General features: G+C 46.0%; 1 long non-coding RNA gene across 1 annotated transcript in view; it reads right to left on the bottom strand.

Moving 5' to 3' along the window:
* Positions 1-10,865, bottom strand: part of LOC116591529 — a 34,749-nt gene extending 23,884 nt beyond the window's left edge. Inside the window, exon 1 of the long non-coding RNA XR_004286040.1 lies at positions 10,763-10,865. This is a non-coding gene — a long non-coding RNA (uncharacterized LOC116591529). The remainder of the gene's footprint in view (positions 1-10,762) is intronic.
* Between the last annotated feature and the right edge of the window lie 5,456 nt (positions 10,866-16,321).

Raw genomic sequence — 16,321 nt, 5'->3', positions numbered from 1 at the left:
GGTTCCATGAAATAGGCAAGCTTGGTTACATCATTGACCTTTGGTGGATAACTCCATTTCCAGTCCCTCTGCTTACTAGAGGTCACAGGCGGGGCTGAAAATTCAGACCCTCTGATCACAGGGTCAGGTTCTCAGCCAAGCAGCCTCCGCTTTCCAGGAGTCACCCCATTAGGATCACTCAGTTGTGGTTGGATGGGGACTCCCCTGTCACACCTATCACTCAGGGAATGACAAAGCTTTTTAGGAGCTCTGACCAAGCAACTGGGGACTGAGACCCCAGTGCGTGTGTGTGTGGGGGGGGGGGGTGGTGTATAAACTCCAAAGTCAGAGAGACAAGTGGCAGTGAAATAAGAAAAGGATTAACTTCAGTGAGGCCAACACTGGGGAAACAGCAGGCTAGAGTCTCAAAGATGGTCTCCAAAGTGCTACGAATACTTCCAGGTTCATATGAGGAAAATGTGGGACAAAAGTCAATGGGTATGTGCAGGTGGGCAGTGAAGGTCAGGTTGATCCCTGTCTCAGGGTCAGCCACCAGGGTCTTGCTGGTTCGGTGCAGTCCTTACTGCTTAAGAGGGTAGTTTAGGTTCCCAACAAGGGATGCTTTGTCTGCAGGGACTTTGCCTGAGTTGAGAGATAAGCTTGAAAGAAGAACTTGATCCTTAGAAAGTACAGACTGCGGTCGAAATGGCGGCAGTCCACTTTCAATCTCACATTATCGCAGCCCTAAGCAACTGAGTGCCCTGCTCCCCATAGACAGTCTCTCTCACAGACATTTAGTTGGCTCAGGCTTTGTGTCTGGGAAATGTCCTGGGTTTTGAAAGAAGCTCCTTATAGGTAGTAACACATAGCTCACATTTATTGAGCCTTTACACTATGCTGAGCACTGCGAAAGGCACTTCACATTCACTATCTCATTAAATCTTCACAACATTATGAAAGTAAATACTGCAATCTACAGATAGCAAAACTGAAACTCGGAGATGGCATCAAGAAATAACTTACTTGGGTTTATACTAGGAATGCAAGGATAATTCACTATTAAATAATCCATTAATATAAGTCACCATTTGAATGGGTCTAATGAGAAAAAAAATGTGATTTCACCTAAATGATAAGAAAGCTTTTGGCGAAATTAAAAAAAAAAAAGAAAGTGCAACCACCTTGGAAAACAGTGGCAATTCCTCAAAAGGCTAAACATAGGATCCGATAACTCCACTCTTGGTGTAAAGGTTTGAGAAATCAAAACATCTGCCCACACAAACACTTGTAAAAAGATGTCCACAGACGCGTCATTCACAATAGCCCAAAGGTAGATGCAGTGCAAATGCCCACCTACAGATGACTGGATAAACACATTGTGAGGTCACGGCGCAGTGGCTCGTTGTTAGTATCTAAAAAGGAATGAAGTTCTGATTCGTGCTACAATATGGATGAACCCGGAAAACATGAAGAAGCCAGAAGCCAGTCCAAAAAGACTACATATTGTTATGATTCCACTTAGGTGAAAAATCCAGAATAGACCCATTCATACAGACCGAAAAGAGATCAGCAGTTGTCTGAGGCCAGAACAGGGATGAGGGCTGCCACAGGAATGAGGAATGACTCTTGATGAATATCAGGTTTCTTTCCGGGATGTTAAAAATACTCTAAAATTCGATGGTGGCAATGCTTGTACAACTCTGCGATTGTACTGAAAACCACGGAGCTGTCTGAACTTTAAAGAGGTGAATTTTATCATATATGAAATCTATCTAAAACTTTTATAATGAGAGGAGGGGCACCTGATTGGCTCAGTCAGGAGAACACGCCCCTCTTGATCTCGGGGTAGTGAGTTTGAGCCCCATATTGGGTGGAGAGATTACCTTAAAAAAGAGAGAGAGTCTGGGGCGCCTGGGTGGCTCAGTGGGTTAAAGCCTCTGCTTTCGGCTCAGGTCATGGTCTCAGGGTCCTGGGATCGAGCCTCGCGTTGGGCTCTCTGCTCAGCAGGGAGCCTGCTTCCTCCTCTCTCTCTCTCTCTCTCTCTGCCTGCCTCTCTGCCTACTTGGATCTCTGTCTGTCAAATAAATAAATAAAATCTTTTAAAAAAAAAAAAAAGAGAGAGAGAGTCAGAAAGAGAAAAAGGAAGAAAAGAAAAAGCAACCTAGCTATCCTGTTGGGAAGTCCAAATGGAGATGCCAAATGGAGATAAGAACCCCTGGAAATACACGCAAAAGGAGAGAGGCCCTGCCTTCCCAGCTCCCAGATGAAGTCTTGAAACAACTCCAGCCCCAGCCCCCAAGCACTGCACCCGTGCAGGAGAAGCCAAGCAAGATTAGCAGAAGAACTGCCCTGCTGAGCCAGATCTACGCACAGAGCTATGGAAGCTAATAAAACAAATCTCACTGTAAGCCACTACACTTGGGGATAGTTTGTTCTACATGGATAGATCATCAAAACAGGCATTTGGGAAAAGATACCATGGACTCCACATGGGTCAGAGATCTAAATGCAAAACCTGAAACAAACATGTTACTAGAAGAACATATGCGTAAAGCCTTCTACAACCGGTGTATGGGGAAAACCTGTGTCTCAAAATGCAGATGCAATAAAATAAAAAACTGATACACTTAATTACTTTAAAAAATTTAAGGTTTCGCCGGGCAAAAACTCCATTCACAAGATCAAAAATTCAAAGGACAGATTTGGAAAACAGATTTACCACATAATACCACAGATTAAGGACCCAGGCCTCTTAATCTATAAATTTTTATATTAATAAAAATTAAGTTTTTATTTAATTTTTTTCAGTTGCGGGAAAAGGATCAAAAATCCCCCAGAAGAATGGGTAAAAGACACGAGCAGAAAATTAACAACGACAATAAAAATGGACCCTGAAACAGGAAGAGATGTCCGACCTCACTCATAATAAGAGAGATGCAAATGAAAACCATACGAAGATAGCATTTCTCATTCATCAGATGCGCAAATATTCAAACGCTTGACAATACACTCTGCTGGGGAGACTGGGGAAATGGGCACTCTATTTCTAGTGGGAATACCAAATGGAGAGGAATTTGGCAAATATCTAACAAACCCAGAGCCAGTCAACCTTTGACACAGTCATCCCACTTCTAGGAGTTTATCCTAAAGGTACACATCCAACAATTTTAAAAATATGCATGTACTAGGTTGTTCATGCAACATTATTTGTCATTTCCAAAAAATATGTTAATACCTTAAATCCCCAAACATGAAAGATTAATTAAATAAATGATGACATTTGGTTGAAATACTGTTAACAACAACAATAAAAAAAAATGTAGAAAATCTCTATGAACTGATTTCCAGAATATAGTAAATGAAAAATGCTAAGTGCAAATAATTATCTTTTTAACAACAGATTTTATTTTATTTTTTTATTAGAAAGAGAGAGAGAGCAAGCACGAGAGGGAGAAGGAGAAGCAGGCTCCCCACGCAGGCTCCCCGCTGAGCAGAGCAGGGAGACTGACTTGGGCTTTGATCCCTGGACCCTGGAGTCATGACCCAAGCGGAAGGCAGACACTTACCAACTGAGCCACCCAGGTGCCCCAGTGCAAACAATTATAAATAATACACTTTAGTATAAGAGATAAAAGGGAATAAGAAAACATAAGTATCTGCCAAATCTTGAAAAGCAAAAAGGAAAAAGCCACACACTCATACTAAAGATAAATCAGAAAACCGTGAGTGGAATATTTACAAGGGGGTGGAGGGTGCCTGGGGTAAAGAAAGAGGGGTGCATGGGTGCTGTTCTGGGTTTGCCTTTGTGTACAGTTTCAATTCTTGGGAAACATATGAATGTCCTACAAGCTAAATAGAGGACAGAAGGAAGAAACACAAAAGAGCAAATAGACCCAAACACACCTGTTACTATCTCTGGGTTCCAAACCCACCCTTTCACACTCTGCCCTGGGAGCCTGGAGCCTAGAGCGAAAGGCAAGTCCACTTTGCCTGCTGCCTCTGGGTGGGGGGCTGCCAGCCAGGGAGGGGGCTGCGGGGCTGGAGAAGGGAGAAGGTCTCCTTCCCTCCTGCTTTGTCTTGGGGCTGCGATTCCCGATTCCCCCGGGGTATCTCACTCCAGCGACCTTCCCCCGCCACTGCCCCTCCCTGGCTGCAAGTCCTTCTCTTAGCAGCAGGGAAATGCTTTACAGTGTGACAGTTTTTCCAACAGTCTTACTTCAGCAGTTCATCAACACCGGCTGCAACCAGCACCAACCCCTCTCAGAGCTCTGGTTTCCGACCCTAAGGGCTCCTTCCACCGGAACCCCAGAAACCAACCCTTAAGTAGCACCTTTTCCTCAGAGGAGGTCTGAGTCTCGACTGCACAGTTCCCTTCTGAGTTTCTAAGTTTTAAAAATTCAAACTACTTCCTCTTATTCTTTCAACCTTGAGTGGTTATCTCAAAGGAATGAAATTTTGAGTGGTTTTTGCTTAGCGCTTTTCTGAAATTTCTTAACGTTTAAGCAATGAACGTGTGCCACCTTTATAAAAAGAAAAGGGATGATGCCCTATCCTTGTGTGCCCCTCTTATTTGCTGACACTTCACGGTGCCTCAGAACAATACAGAGGCCATGGGTGTAACGGATGCCTGATGATAATTGAGCTCCCCTGGGTGTTGGCCAAGTTCTGCCCCTCCTCATCCGAACAGGCCTATTGAATTCTGACAGGCTCCCTGCCTTCCCTTCCCTTAACGGAAGATTATCTGAAGACTTTTCCTTGTTCTCTAAGCAAATGATATCAGCCCAGAAAAACATTTCTCTTAGAAGCTTTTCCAGAAGATTATAACAAAGCTGAGTCTCCTGAAGTAGTGTGAGTCAAGAAGCCAGGACAAAGAAGAGAACCTGCTGGGTTCCACTGGGGCGGGGGACGGGGAGGTATGGGGTGTGGGGGGGTGGTTTAGCAGAATTGTTGTGCCCTGGGTTCCTCCCCATTCTCTCTTCCAGTACAAGCTAAGGGCAGGGGGCCAGACAAGACAGCCCTTCTGCCAATGGGACTCACGGCTGCCTGCCCCCAATGCATACTTCCCCACAAAACAAAATAAAATAAATAAAACAAAACACATAAAAAAATCAGATCCAGGGGCACCTGGGTGGCTCAGTGGGTTAAGCCTCTGTCTTCAGCTCAGGTCATGATCTCAGGGTCCTGGGATCAAGCCTAATATCAGGCTCTCTGCTCAGCAGACAGCCTGGTTCCCTCTCTTTCTCTGCCTGCCTCTTTGCCTACTTGTGATCTCTCTCTCTCTCTCTTTCTCTTAAATAAATAAATAAAATCTTTAAAAAAGAAAAAAAATCCGATCATCAGAATCCAGACCAGGAATTCTGGAGACATGGTATTTTCTGGCAAGCAACCTGATGGCTAATAGATAACAGGTTATCCAGGAAATAATTAGGAGCCCTCGCCCACGCGGATCAGTTGCAAACACTGACCTCTGTCATTCAGCATATGGCCCTAAAAGTAAAGAACTCTTTCTTCTTTCACTTCCCCGACGTGGGAAAACGTCCAGGCTCTCTCCGTTCTTGTAAACCTGACAAATTAACAAGTACAGAATCTCCGATAGGCACTTAAACCTGGTGAAGCCTGGAGGGGCCTCTCCCGGAGCCCACCAGGGAGAGAGAGGGGTGGGTGAGGAGGTTTCTGTCTTCAGGTGGGAGGCCGGCACCAGCTTCCTGCTTCGCCATTTCCTCCTGTGTCTTCAATCTTCTCACCCTCTCCCCCTACACTTCTGCCCCTGCCCTGCTCCTTCCTGCTCCTTCCAAAGTCCACACCCAGCGGCCCAGGGCAATCTTCCCAGTCTTTCGAGATTCAGCACACTGCATTCCCTACTCCCTTCCCCCAAACACCGTGTGCTCATTTGTTTGTGAGGAGGGAGCAAGATTCAGAAATAAAAGCCTGGTTTGTGTTTAAGGACTCCATGTGGGCTCACTGCTCATAGATTATTTTGTGTTACATCATTGTTGCTTTTAATAATGGTTTCCAAAATTGATTCCTCTTCAAACCTTCTTTATGGTTCTCTCCAGCAAGATGTACAGAATTTGAAAGTAAACAGGAATGCAATGACAGACTGAGGCTTTCTCACTTTCTCTTAAGTAGATGGTGAGAGCCAATAAGCCTCTTCTTATATATCATCTCAAATCACCCTTTCTCCTTGCTGTCTTTGGACGCAGCTCATGTTTTTCTCTCATAAAGCCAAGAGTATTAACAGTAACTATCAATGTTGTGAGCACTGGCGTATGCTGGCTGCGCTAAGCTCTTTGTGTGCTTTGCCCGCTTAACTGTTTCCATAGTCCTGTTTTATATCCCCATTTTACAGGTGACAGAACAGAGGCCTGGAGAGATTAAATAACGTTATTTCAAAAAAGGAAACGAGTAGAAACCACAAGGATTTTGAGATTCAAATCTGCGTCCGATTCCAAATACCTATCCTCTGTCACCTACATCATTCTACCTCCTTCAGGGAGGTGGCAAGTCAGAGTCGTGAGTCCTGGGAGTCAGGAGGAAGGGGATGGTGATGTGTAGAAAGGACAGGATTCAGAGCCTGTGGCCGATGTCACAGCCTCCAAAATCGCCCATCAGGCTCAGGGTCTGCCCAGGGCCCCACAAGCACCCTCTCTTTCGGACCTCACCACAAACCAATTAGTCAGACATAATTTTTCACCAGACCCTCCCACCCACACACATACAACGTATGCATAAGATTTAAACTGAGGGACAGAGTGATGAGTTCGAGGTCACTCAGCAGGTAAGAGGACTGGAATTGTGGTTTCTGGATTCAGACTTCGAATTCCCCCATCTACTTGCGTCTTACTGTACCCTCTGTCTCTCAGCAACGCTGGAGTTGGGCCTCCCTCTCACACAAGAGAGGAACGGTGCCAGGCAACCCTGCTCTTGGCTTACTTGGTGTTCAGTAGTTTGAAAAGCACAGTGAGGAGATACAAGTGTGGTTTCTAGAACCAAACTGCCTGAGTCAGAGTCCCAGATCTGTCACGTCCACGTTATATGGCCTTGCGCCGCTCAGTGTGTCTATTTCCTCATCTAGAAAATGAGACAGAATGACAGCAGCCACTTCTACGATGGCGGAGAGCGAGGCAGCGGAAACTGCTTGGGATCCTGAAGGAAACTCTCAACAACCACAAGGCATTATGGTCACATAACAATTTCTATCCGATAGCTAGGTTTATGCAGAAGCTACTATTTCAGTTAGTATAACTGACATTTTCCTGCCAAAGATAAGTCCTCATGGCTTTTCTGCCTTAGCTCCAGTAGCTCTTCCTGAAAGCAGACTCTGGGGCAAAGATTCGGGTTGCAAGTAGTTGACGTGGTGAACCCAGAAAGCTCGGTGAGAGAACTGGGAACCGGGAAGGGAGGCAAGGCTGTTCGTGAGCAGGCTACCCCGGTAAGAGAAGGGCTGGATCCCACTGGGACCCTCTGAGAGATGGGAACACACCTCAGAATGGTCCTTGGGGACCTGCACACCCATCCTCCATGGGGGAAGGGTTGTTCCTGGAGCATTCATCCTGCTAACCTCAGACAAGCAAACGCCAGGGTCCAGAGAGCCCCCACAGGCAGCAGCGGGAACAGGAAGTGCTGGGAAACAGGTTGCAGGTGACCCTGAGGAAAGCCAAGGGCATAGAGGTGGGGCTCGGGGCAGCACAATCTCCCAATGTTGCTCAAGTACACTCTAGGTGTATTTTCTTTTTCCTTAGAAACGCTTGCCAATAGCCCCATTGTTTGCTCTGGATCTATTTCTAATGAGAAAAAATTTCCTCTTTGAACTCTAAGTGCCTGCTTATGACTGTCCTGAGAAATTCTAGAGAGATAAAGCCCCCTCAAAGTATCCATAAATCATGACAGTCCCCTGCATGTTTGAGCCTTGGTGGCCTCTAGTTTACAAAATTAAAAAAATACGTTTTGCATATATGATCTCATTTAGTCCTCACGGTCGGCCCATGAGGTGGAGAAAAGTCTGCCAAAGCACCCCAGAGTTTTCGATCCTTTTACAAGGGATTGGAAACAGTTTAGTGATTCCTGCTGGGAGATGATTCCTAGGACCTGAGTGAAGTTTTGCAGCATGTCTGGACAGTCCCTAGTGGACTGAAAAAGACCTGTGCCAGCCATTTTACTCAGGTTTGGAAACTTTAAGAATATTGATGCTTTGGGAATAATAAAACAACTCAGTTACTTTGTTCATTTTTCTCAACAAACACATGGAACAATACCTTAAAATAGAAATTTCTGCCAAGGCCTGAAGATGACAGAGATCATATTCCAAAATGAGGTGCCAGACCTCCATGCGGGCTCGGGAAGGCAGGCAGGCAAGCAGGCAGAGGAAACCAGTTGTGTGACCGTTGTGCTCCTCATTCATGGTGATAAAATGGCTAAGCGTTTGGAGGTAAGAAAAGGCAGCAGCGGGAACATTTTTGTTCATTTTCGATGTACTTTGGGGATTTTTGAACATTTTCGATGTACTTTGAGTCCCAGTATCATCCATGAGAGAGAAAAGGGAGTATAGGACCTTGTCACAAGTTTAGGTAAAAGGGATCCAACATGTCCACTGAGAGATTTAGGAGACACAGTACAAAAGTGTCCAATTCCCACCTGGAAAATCCGAAGGACAGGGATGGGCTGACTGTGTCTTTGTGGAGTAAAAAGGTCAGTGACAGTTTGTGCTCTCAAAATTGGTCACAACAATGATTAAGGATGTGGCCAGATAGCAGCCTCACCCAAATTAGGGTTGGCAGCAAAAGGGATAAGAATATACCACCCTAAAATACACCACTTTGACATGTGGATTATTTTGAGCTGAAGGCAATTAAGAAACAGTGCACACAAGAGGAACTCTGTGCCCTCTCTTTCTTTGTCAAAGCAAGGCATACATTTCCTTTCATGCTTTGCCCCCTTCCCTCTCTTTCATAATGGCTAAGAGCGCTGACTTGAACTTACATAAGAAGCCTTGCAAAAATTACTTTTTTAATTTTTTAATTTTTTATTAACATATAATGTATTATTAGCCCCAGGGGTACAGGTCTGTGAATCGCCAGGTTTGCACACTTCACAGCACTCACCATAGCGCAAAAATAATTCTTACCTTCCATTTGTTTCCCCTGTGTATTTATTTCCACGATTTACCACCCCTAGGAGCCCAGCACCCCCCCTTTTAACTTGTCTTGTCTCTTTATAATTTATCACTGTGAAAATGGTATACAAGACACCAGTCTTAACTGCTTTGGGGGATTTCCACTCCTTTTTGTGTGAGCCCTACCCCCACCCCGCCCATTAGACAAACATAGACCTTCTCTCCTTTTAATCTGTCCCTGGTCATTTTAATTTGCAGGGTCCAGTCACTGAATATAAAAGGGTAGAGGAAAAGTCCCACCTTCATCTGCAGTAGTGAAAGACTGTCTTAGATATGTCCAAGAGGGTTGCAGGGAGGGACAAACAGACCTCAGAGAGCAGCCTGAGCTATCACCACATTCACAAAGGCTGAAGAAAGAGTGAGTGAGTGGCTAGAATACAGAATATTTGTCCTATGAAGCAAACTTCAGGAAAGAGATCTTCAGCAATTGGGACTGAAGGTCATCCAAAAGAGCCTCAGAGAGTCAGCCTTCAAACAACTGCCAAGTGCAACGAAAGCAGGTGATAAATCCATGCCAAGACCAGTCATGTAAAAACTTCCCTGCTCTCCTCACTTCTTCTCCGTTCTAGAACTCTAGCTCTGAAAGAGTCAGGACTCATAGTTAGCAAGCTGGAGAAGGCGGAGGAAAATCATAAGCAGCTGACCATATACCCATCCCCTTAGCCCCTTTCTCCCCACCTTTCAATAATCTTGATGTGGGACAGGGCAGGAAGCTTTGATTTTAAAGCAAGAATATTTCAACTACTAAATTCCAGCTCTATGTTTCCAAGTGACCAGACGATTGTTGGTATTACTAAGCATGACTAGAAAATCATGGGGCTTGCCCTAAATTTTGTCTGGGGCAGAAGAAAGCTCATTTCCCTGAATGGACAAGAAAAGACAGTGGGAGACCAAAACAAATTTGCTTTGATTCCACTCCATGAGTCACGTTTTCAGAATTGGGAGATTTCCTAGCGCCCAAGGAAAGAGTGGGTGGTTGTTGATGAGTTGGACTCTGGTTCAGAAGCCCAGAGAACATCACTGGAGAGGTGACACCCACTAAGTAAATAGAGCAGCGCCCGCAGCCACCGTGGAGCTATGATCAAGGATTATCCATTGTCCCCACCCGATTTAGAAACCCATCCTGACCAGAGATTACAAATGCTGACAGACACCACTGCTCCCATCCCTGCAAGACCACGGAAGCAGATGACTGCTCCTGCCTGCCACGGAGCAGTAAATCCGCTGTATGTGCCCCCAGATGCTGCCCAACGATGACTCTATTAAGAGCTAGAAAGCCTGGGCATGAACAGATTGGATAACGGCTGTGAATATTAGAGTGAGCAAAATTTTTCGGGAGACCTTTTGAACTTACAGTCTCTCAGCTCCAAACCTGCCCCTCTGGGCTCCTCCTTGTGAGGCCCAGACTCTGCACACCAGGCTCCATGGTAACTCTTCTATGGGAAGAGTTAGAGGGAGGGGGCCGAGCTGGAGAACATGTTCTATCGTATGTGCTACCTGTGGGGTTCCGGTCCCTTCAATGTCACTCTAGTGTCCCCTCTCCGCCTGGGCAGTGGCAGTTCTCCCTCACAGTGTCACGTGCACACAGTATGAAGTTTTCCCAACGCTTACCCTGAGCCTCCTCACGCTCCCCACTCCCAGGAGACACCAGGTCCCTGTGGGCCCCTCTCCAGCTCAGAGACGCCAGCTCAGCCCAGCAGTGCCTCCTTCTCGAAGTATGCGTTCCAGGTTTCTAAGTTTTTAATAATCCCCACCTCTCCCCATGCCTGGCCCCATGGGGAGTGGCTGCTTCCCGCAGGTGCTACCTCTGTGACACCCTCATGCGCTGGTTTTGCCTTTTCAGTCACCAAGTTAACAGCTCGGTTCTTAGTTCACAATTTTTATACTACCTTCTCTGTTCAAGTAACTGATGCAGTTTCCTTCTCCTGGCCAGTCCCCAACTGGTACGCCCCTCAGTGAAAAATCGAGAATTGGAGTACCTCAGGGGACTCCCTGGGGGTAAAGAATCAGCAAAGGGAAGATTTTGAGAGTAGTTTTGTAACCTTTCTTGAATCGTGGAGCTGTCCCAGAGACATGAAAACAATGGGCTTTCTCCCCAGAAACTGTAACTATCTATCAGCACATCCCCCGACCTTCAACCCTGGAGGGCAATTCTGCACCCAGTTCCAGGGGTTGGTGGACCCCAAGGCCCGGATGAATAATTCCTGTGGTCGAATGCTGGCCAGGGTGGGGCTCCATCTCGGAGAAAATCTCGTTGGCTCTCGTCTAAGCCTAAGAAAAGTCGAACAAAAGGACTGTCGGTACGGGGTTGCCAAGGAGCTGTCCTAGATTTTCAAACTCCCTGAATTTGAGATAAATATCCTGACTGTGGACCTGCCAACGGTCCTGAATTCCTAGTTGCTCTGGCATCTGAAGCCCTAAAAATGCATCTTATTCAGCAACAACTATTTTACTCATGGGGACCCAGCCAACAAGAATGAGGGCTTCTGAAGCAGAGCACTGTTTTGGGGGGGGTCTCCTCCCAAGAGGCCCCTGGCTGACCCTGGCCAGGTCCCAGTTGCTCTCAGTCCCTCAGTGGCTGCCTAGAGAGTAGCCCTCCCGGAGAGAAAGGCACATCGCCATCTCCTGGCTGGTGCTATTATCGCATGCCAATTTTCCAACAAGCAATTCTCCGGGCCCAGTTTCTGAGCAAGCATAAGAAATTCTCTTTTGTTGTGAGTTAGTTATCTGGATGTGTTCAGTGAAGGATTATGCTTTAGAAGGGAGAATACAGACTTTGGGAGAAGTTACTATCTCTGGACCTCAATTTTTCCATCTCTAAGGCAAGGCCACTCTGAATGCCGAAGAGTCTACTGCTGATTTTCCTTTCTCCATTAAACGGCCCTGTTGAGCTTTTAGAAGGCAGCACCAGAGAATGAAAGAGGGTCCTTCCCCGCATCACTTACACGGTTAGATAGCCACCATCTATCTCCACAGAGCTGTCTGACGTATATTTGCTTTCTTAGCTGAAGGTTGATCTTTTAACTTACTTAGACATTGCTCAGGATACAGATGGATTTTTTTTTTCTCTGTTAATTAAAAACAGGTATATTGCTTTATTCATTCAATCTGTAAAATGAGTCATTCATCCAACAGTTTTTTTTATTGAATGCCTACTGTGTGCCAGGCAGTTTGGGGGCACAAGGAATATCACAGTAAACAAAACAAACAAAAATTCCTACAGCTTCTCATTTACTGGAGAAGACAGACAAGAAATAAAGTGTGTACCGGATGCAAGCCAAGAGCAGTTTATTTGGTTGCTGTCTATTTGTTTGTTTTGTTTTATTTTTTCAGACAGGCGAGCTTCTAGCATATCTGCTGATGGGAATGATTCGGCAAAGGGGGATAATGACACAGGAGAGAGGAGGGAGAATTGGTGACTTGCCCTTGGGTAGTTGAGAAGGGATGGAATCTAGTGCTCAAATGGAGAATAAATCAGGTACCTCCCGAGTCCCTTGGTGTCAGAGCCAAGTTGGGTGCTAGGGACACAGCAGTGAAGAAAACAGGCAATACCCCTGCCTTCCTACAGATCGCATTCTAATTAGGGCACTGAACAATAAAGAAGCAATGGACCCATGGGACCCATGGATTGGAATAAATGCTATGACTGAAAGACAGCGGTTGGAGAAGCTCTCTTCGAGAAGTGATGTTTAAACTGAGTCCTGAAGTAGGACACGGATCCACACGAAGAGCCTGAGGGAAGAGGCTTCTAAGCAGAAAGAAGAACAAGTGCAAGGCCCTGAGGAGGAAGAGCTGGGCCCATTCGTGCACTTGCAGGAGGTGAGGCTGCGGGGAGGGTAGTTTCAGGAAGAGCGAAGCATGAGATGAGGTTACAGAGGTTGGTCATTGACGGCTTTTTTTTAAACAGCTAATAAATTTTATGAACAAATTTAAAGATACCTCAAGGCTAGGAAGAACAGGTAACATTGTTAAATGACAGAATCAGAATTAAAAAACATTTCAGCAGATGGCATGTAACACTTCTCCATGTCAAATCTTGCGTTTAGGTTCAAAAAATCAATTGCAAGAAGCAGTAAAAGGAAGATCAGGTATGCCACCAGTTCTTAGGAAAAGGGTTTTAGGTTTGCACAGAGCAGAACCTAAGACAGAGGCCAAACTCTTTCCCGGAAAAGTTACCAAAGGAGCAGAGGAGAGGAGGTGGTGGGGAAAAGTGGTAGTGAGGAAGGAAGAAAACTATGAACTAAGAACTTCAGAACTACGTAATGAGTTGGCCATGTCGACAGGCTACTGTTTGTACGATCCCAGGATCGTACTGTGGCATCGCTGTCTGAAAGGTGTCTCAGCACCAACCAAGGGGTGTAGAAAGGGGACAGCAGTTCTTCATGCCCCCAGACCACCAGGTGAAGTCGCATGGTTGCCACAGCATACGCTGCCCATGAGCGAGTGACAAGGATGTTTCCATAGCGGCCCTGCCCGCACCCTCACTCAGAGGTGCAGAGGCAGAAAGCGAGGGGTACAAAAAGCGCCCCTGAGGTAAGTCATAATCAACTACACCTGTGCAAACTGGCTGGCAGCCCACAGAACTGGACACAGCCAGAATAAGGGACAGGAGAGACCTAAACCTCAGAAGTGATTCACAAGAGGTATCTCATAGACCTACATTGGTAATGAAGGATCATTTCCCTTCCATCAGCATTTTGGCTCAGTCTTTTTAGGCTTTTTGTGGAGACGCGTGTATGTAACTGAATCTCATTGGCAGTGCTTTCATGAAATTTGGATCCTAAAGGCAAAAAAGCCCCCCAAAATGCTGTCCCGGAAGCCATAATAATCCCTTCTTTAGTACTTCTCTAACTCAACAAAGGAATCTTTATTGAATACTAGCTAAGACTTCTGGATCTCCATAAAATGCTACACTTTCATCGATTATTTATTTCTGCTATGCCAAGGGCTACCAGTGGGGGCAGTGTGTTATGTTGGGAAAACCATTTATTCCGTTCATCCCAGGCCAACCAAAGGCCTCAAAATTAATATTTTGGCTCATCTCCAAATGAGGTTATACCTACAGTCTCAGAGCCGTACTGACAGCAGCGTTGAAAGAAGACGATGTTCTTTATACAGCTCACCCAGGTGTCCCCACTCTCAGATCAGACTGCCTCCCGTACGTTATGAATTAATATTTTTTCAAAACTCCTGCAATTACCTTGCGAATAACTCAGTGCCTTCGGTGTTAAATTATACCAATTTATTAAATGCAAAGTTTCCAAAAATATCGCAATTTCTGTGATTCTGTTTTGACATTTCTCCTTTTTTTTAAGTTACCAGGAGCCTTAAAAAATGCAAGTACCCTGTGCATTTCTTGATTTCTGAGAGATCCTGGCTAATCCCTACCAATCTGTTGAAAATACCATTTATGCAAGTTCCATTTCCCTCCTCATCCCCCATCCTGAGGGCTTCTTCTTCCCGCAGCTTCTGTCTGCACAGGGAAAAAGAAGGAAGGAGGAGCTAGAGGCTGAGTGAGGAACCCCTGCTCCTTTCCCAGCCCTGGAGGTGTTTGTAAACATCACCCGGGGCAGCCTGGCATTGCCCTGGAGACTGGTTTCTTTTTCATTCCACAGCGTCAGGAGCCCGTTTATGTAATTGTTGCTGTGGGGAGCCAGCGCTTCTAGATGCATCTCTGTTGGATGCCCAAAGGGATTGTCTTCTCTCAGAGCTTCTTCAAGCTATTTATTCTCTAGGCCACTTCAGATTCAAAACTCCGGGCTGCATTCTCTCATTACATCCCTGCCAGCAATCCAGTGGTGCTTTTGGGGGAGGTTCTGGAAAGGTCGGGGGTTGGTTATCTCTGCCCCGCAGGTGCTGAACTAGCTGGCTGGGGCTGTGGTACACTATGGCCATCGTGCTCCTCCTCAGGGGGCTCCTGGGCCTTCTTGCCCAGGCTCTAGGTGAGGACCATGCATACAATTCAAGAGACTAACATGGGCTCGTAGAAATACCACCCACGACTAGGGAACTCCAGAACCTGCTGGTAATCTGAATACTGACAACCACTAAGAATAAGAAGGGCAGTGACTATCATTTCTATCATTTCTTGACTGTTTTCTAATCTCCAGGCCCTGTGTTAAAAGCTTTATAAACATCAGTCTCATTTAATCTTTACAACGGTTTTACCATATAAATACTATTATAATCCCCATTTTATAAGCAAGGAAAGATTTATAAATGTTATTTGTCCATGTTAGTGGAGCCCAGGATGGAACCCAAGCATTGACTTCGGAGCTCTCACATTTAACCACTGTGTACATTATCCCACAGTCCTCAAGCATTTGCCCAATGAGCCACAGATGCTACATTTGCATAAGACAGATTTACTTATCAAAAGACCCTCTGCTCTTCTTGAACAAGAGACGCCTAGTTCAAGTCTCACACTCCCTCTGAGGTTCTCCTCAACCCCTCCAGCCTTCACAGCGCACCCCTTTTCCTGAATTCCAGCAAGAAGTGGAATGAGTGCCACTCACTTGGCATTTTGTCATCCAAGGTCTCAGGCCATTATCTCATTTAAGTGGGAACATCTTGTCTCTGCAACAAGAATGCATGTAACCCCAGGTAAGGACATGTCTTACTCTTCAAGGCAAGAGAAATACTCCATGAAGAGGATTGAGTAACTCGCCCTCCAGGTCCTTCCTGTTGGCTCAAAGGCAGGCCAGGAGCACAGCACGCCCTTGAGAGGACCCTACTCCAGACTGCAAGGCTGGGGTGCTGGCTTCTCAGTTATCTTGGCTTTCAGCCTCCTCCCCCCACACCCCTCCTTCTTTAGCCTGTGTCAATATCCTCACTTTCTTGCCCTTTCTTCCTTGGCAAACATAAGCCTGGCGGCTTCCCACCACCTTCCTGATGAGGCTAACTCTTTGCTGTCCAGAGAGCTCACTGCAGCCTCTTTGCAGAGAGCTCCTGGCCCTCAGCCAGGATGCTCACCTGGCCAAGAAGTGACCTCCCCAGCATGCTGCCCTAGAATGTCATTGTGCAGCATCTATTGTCCCCACCCCCTCTGTGTTTTCCCCATAAACTGCCATCTCTGAGGAGGAATCAATCCATCCTGTAATCATTCTCTGGGGGGGGCCTGGGGACTGATGGATGGGTCTAGTTGTTTTATTATTAGCCCGTTTAAGTTAA

Source organism: Mustela erminea, chromosome 5, assembly GCF_009829155.1.
Source record: "Mustela erminea isolate mMusErm1 chromosome 5, mMusErm1.Pri, whole genome shotgun sequence".
In the NCBI taxonomy this organism is placed as follows: Eukaryota; Metazoa; Chordata; class Mammalia; order Carnivora; family Mustelidae; genus Mustela; species Mustela erminea.
Note: the sequence above shows the minus strand (reverse complement) of the source record. Positions and strands in the feature narration are given on the sequence as shown.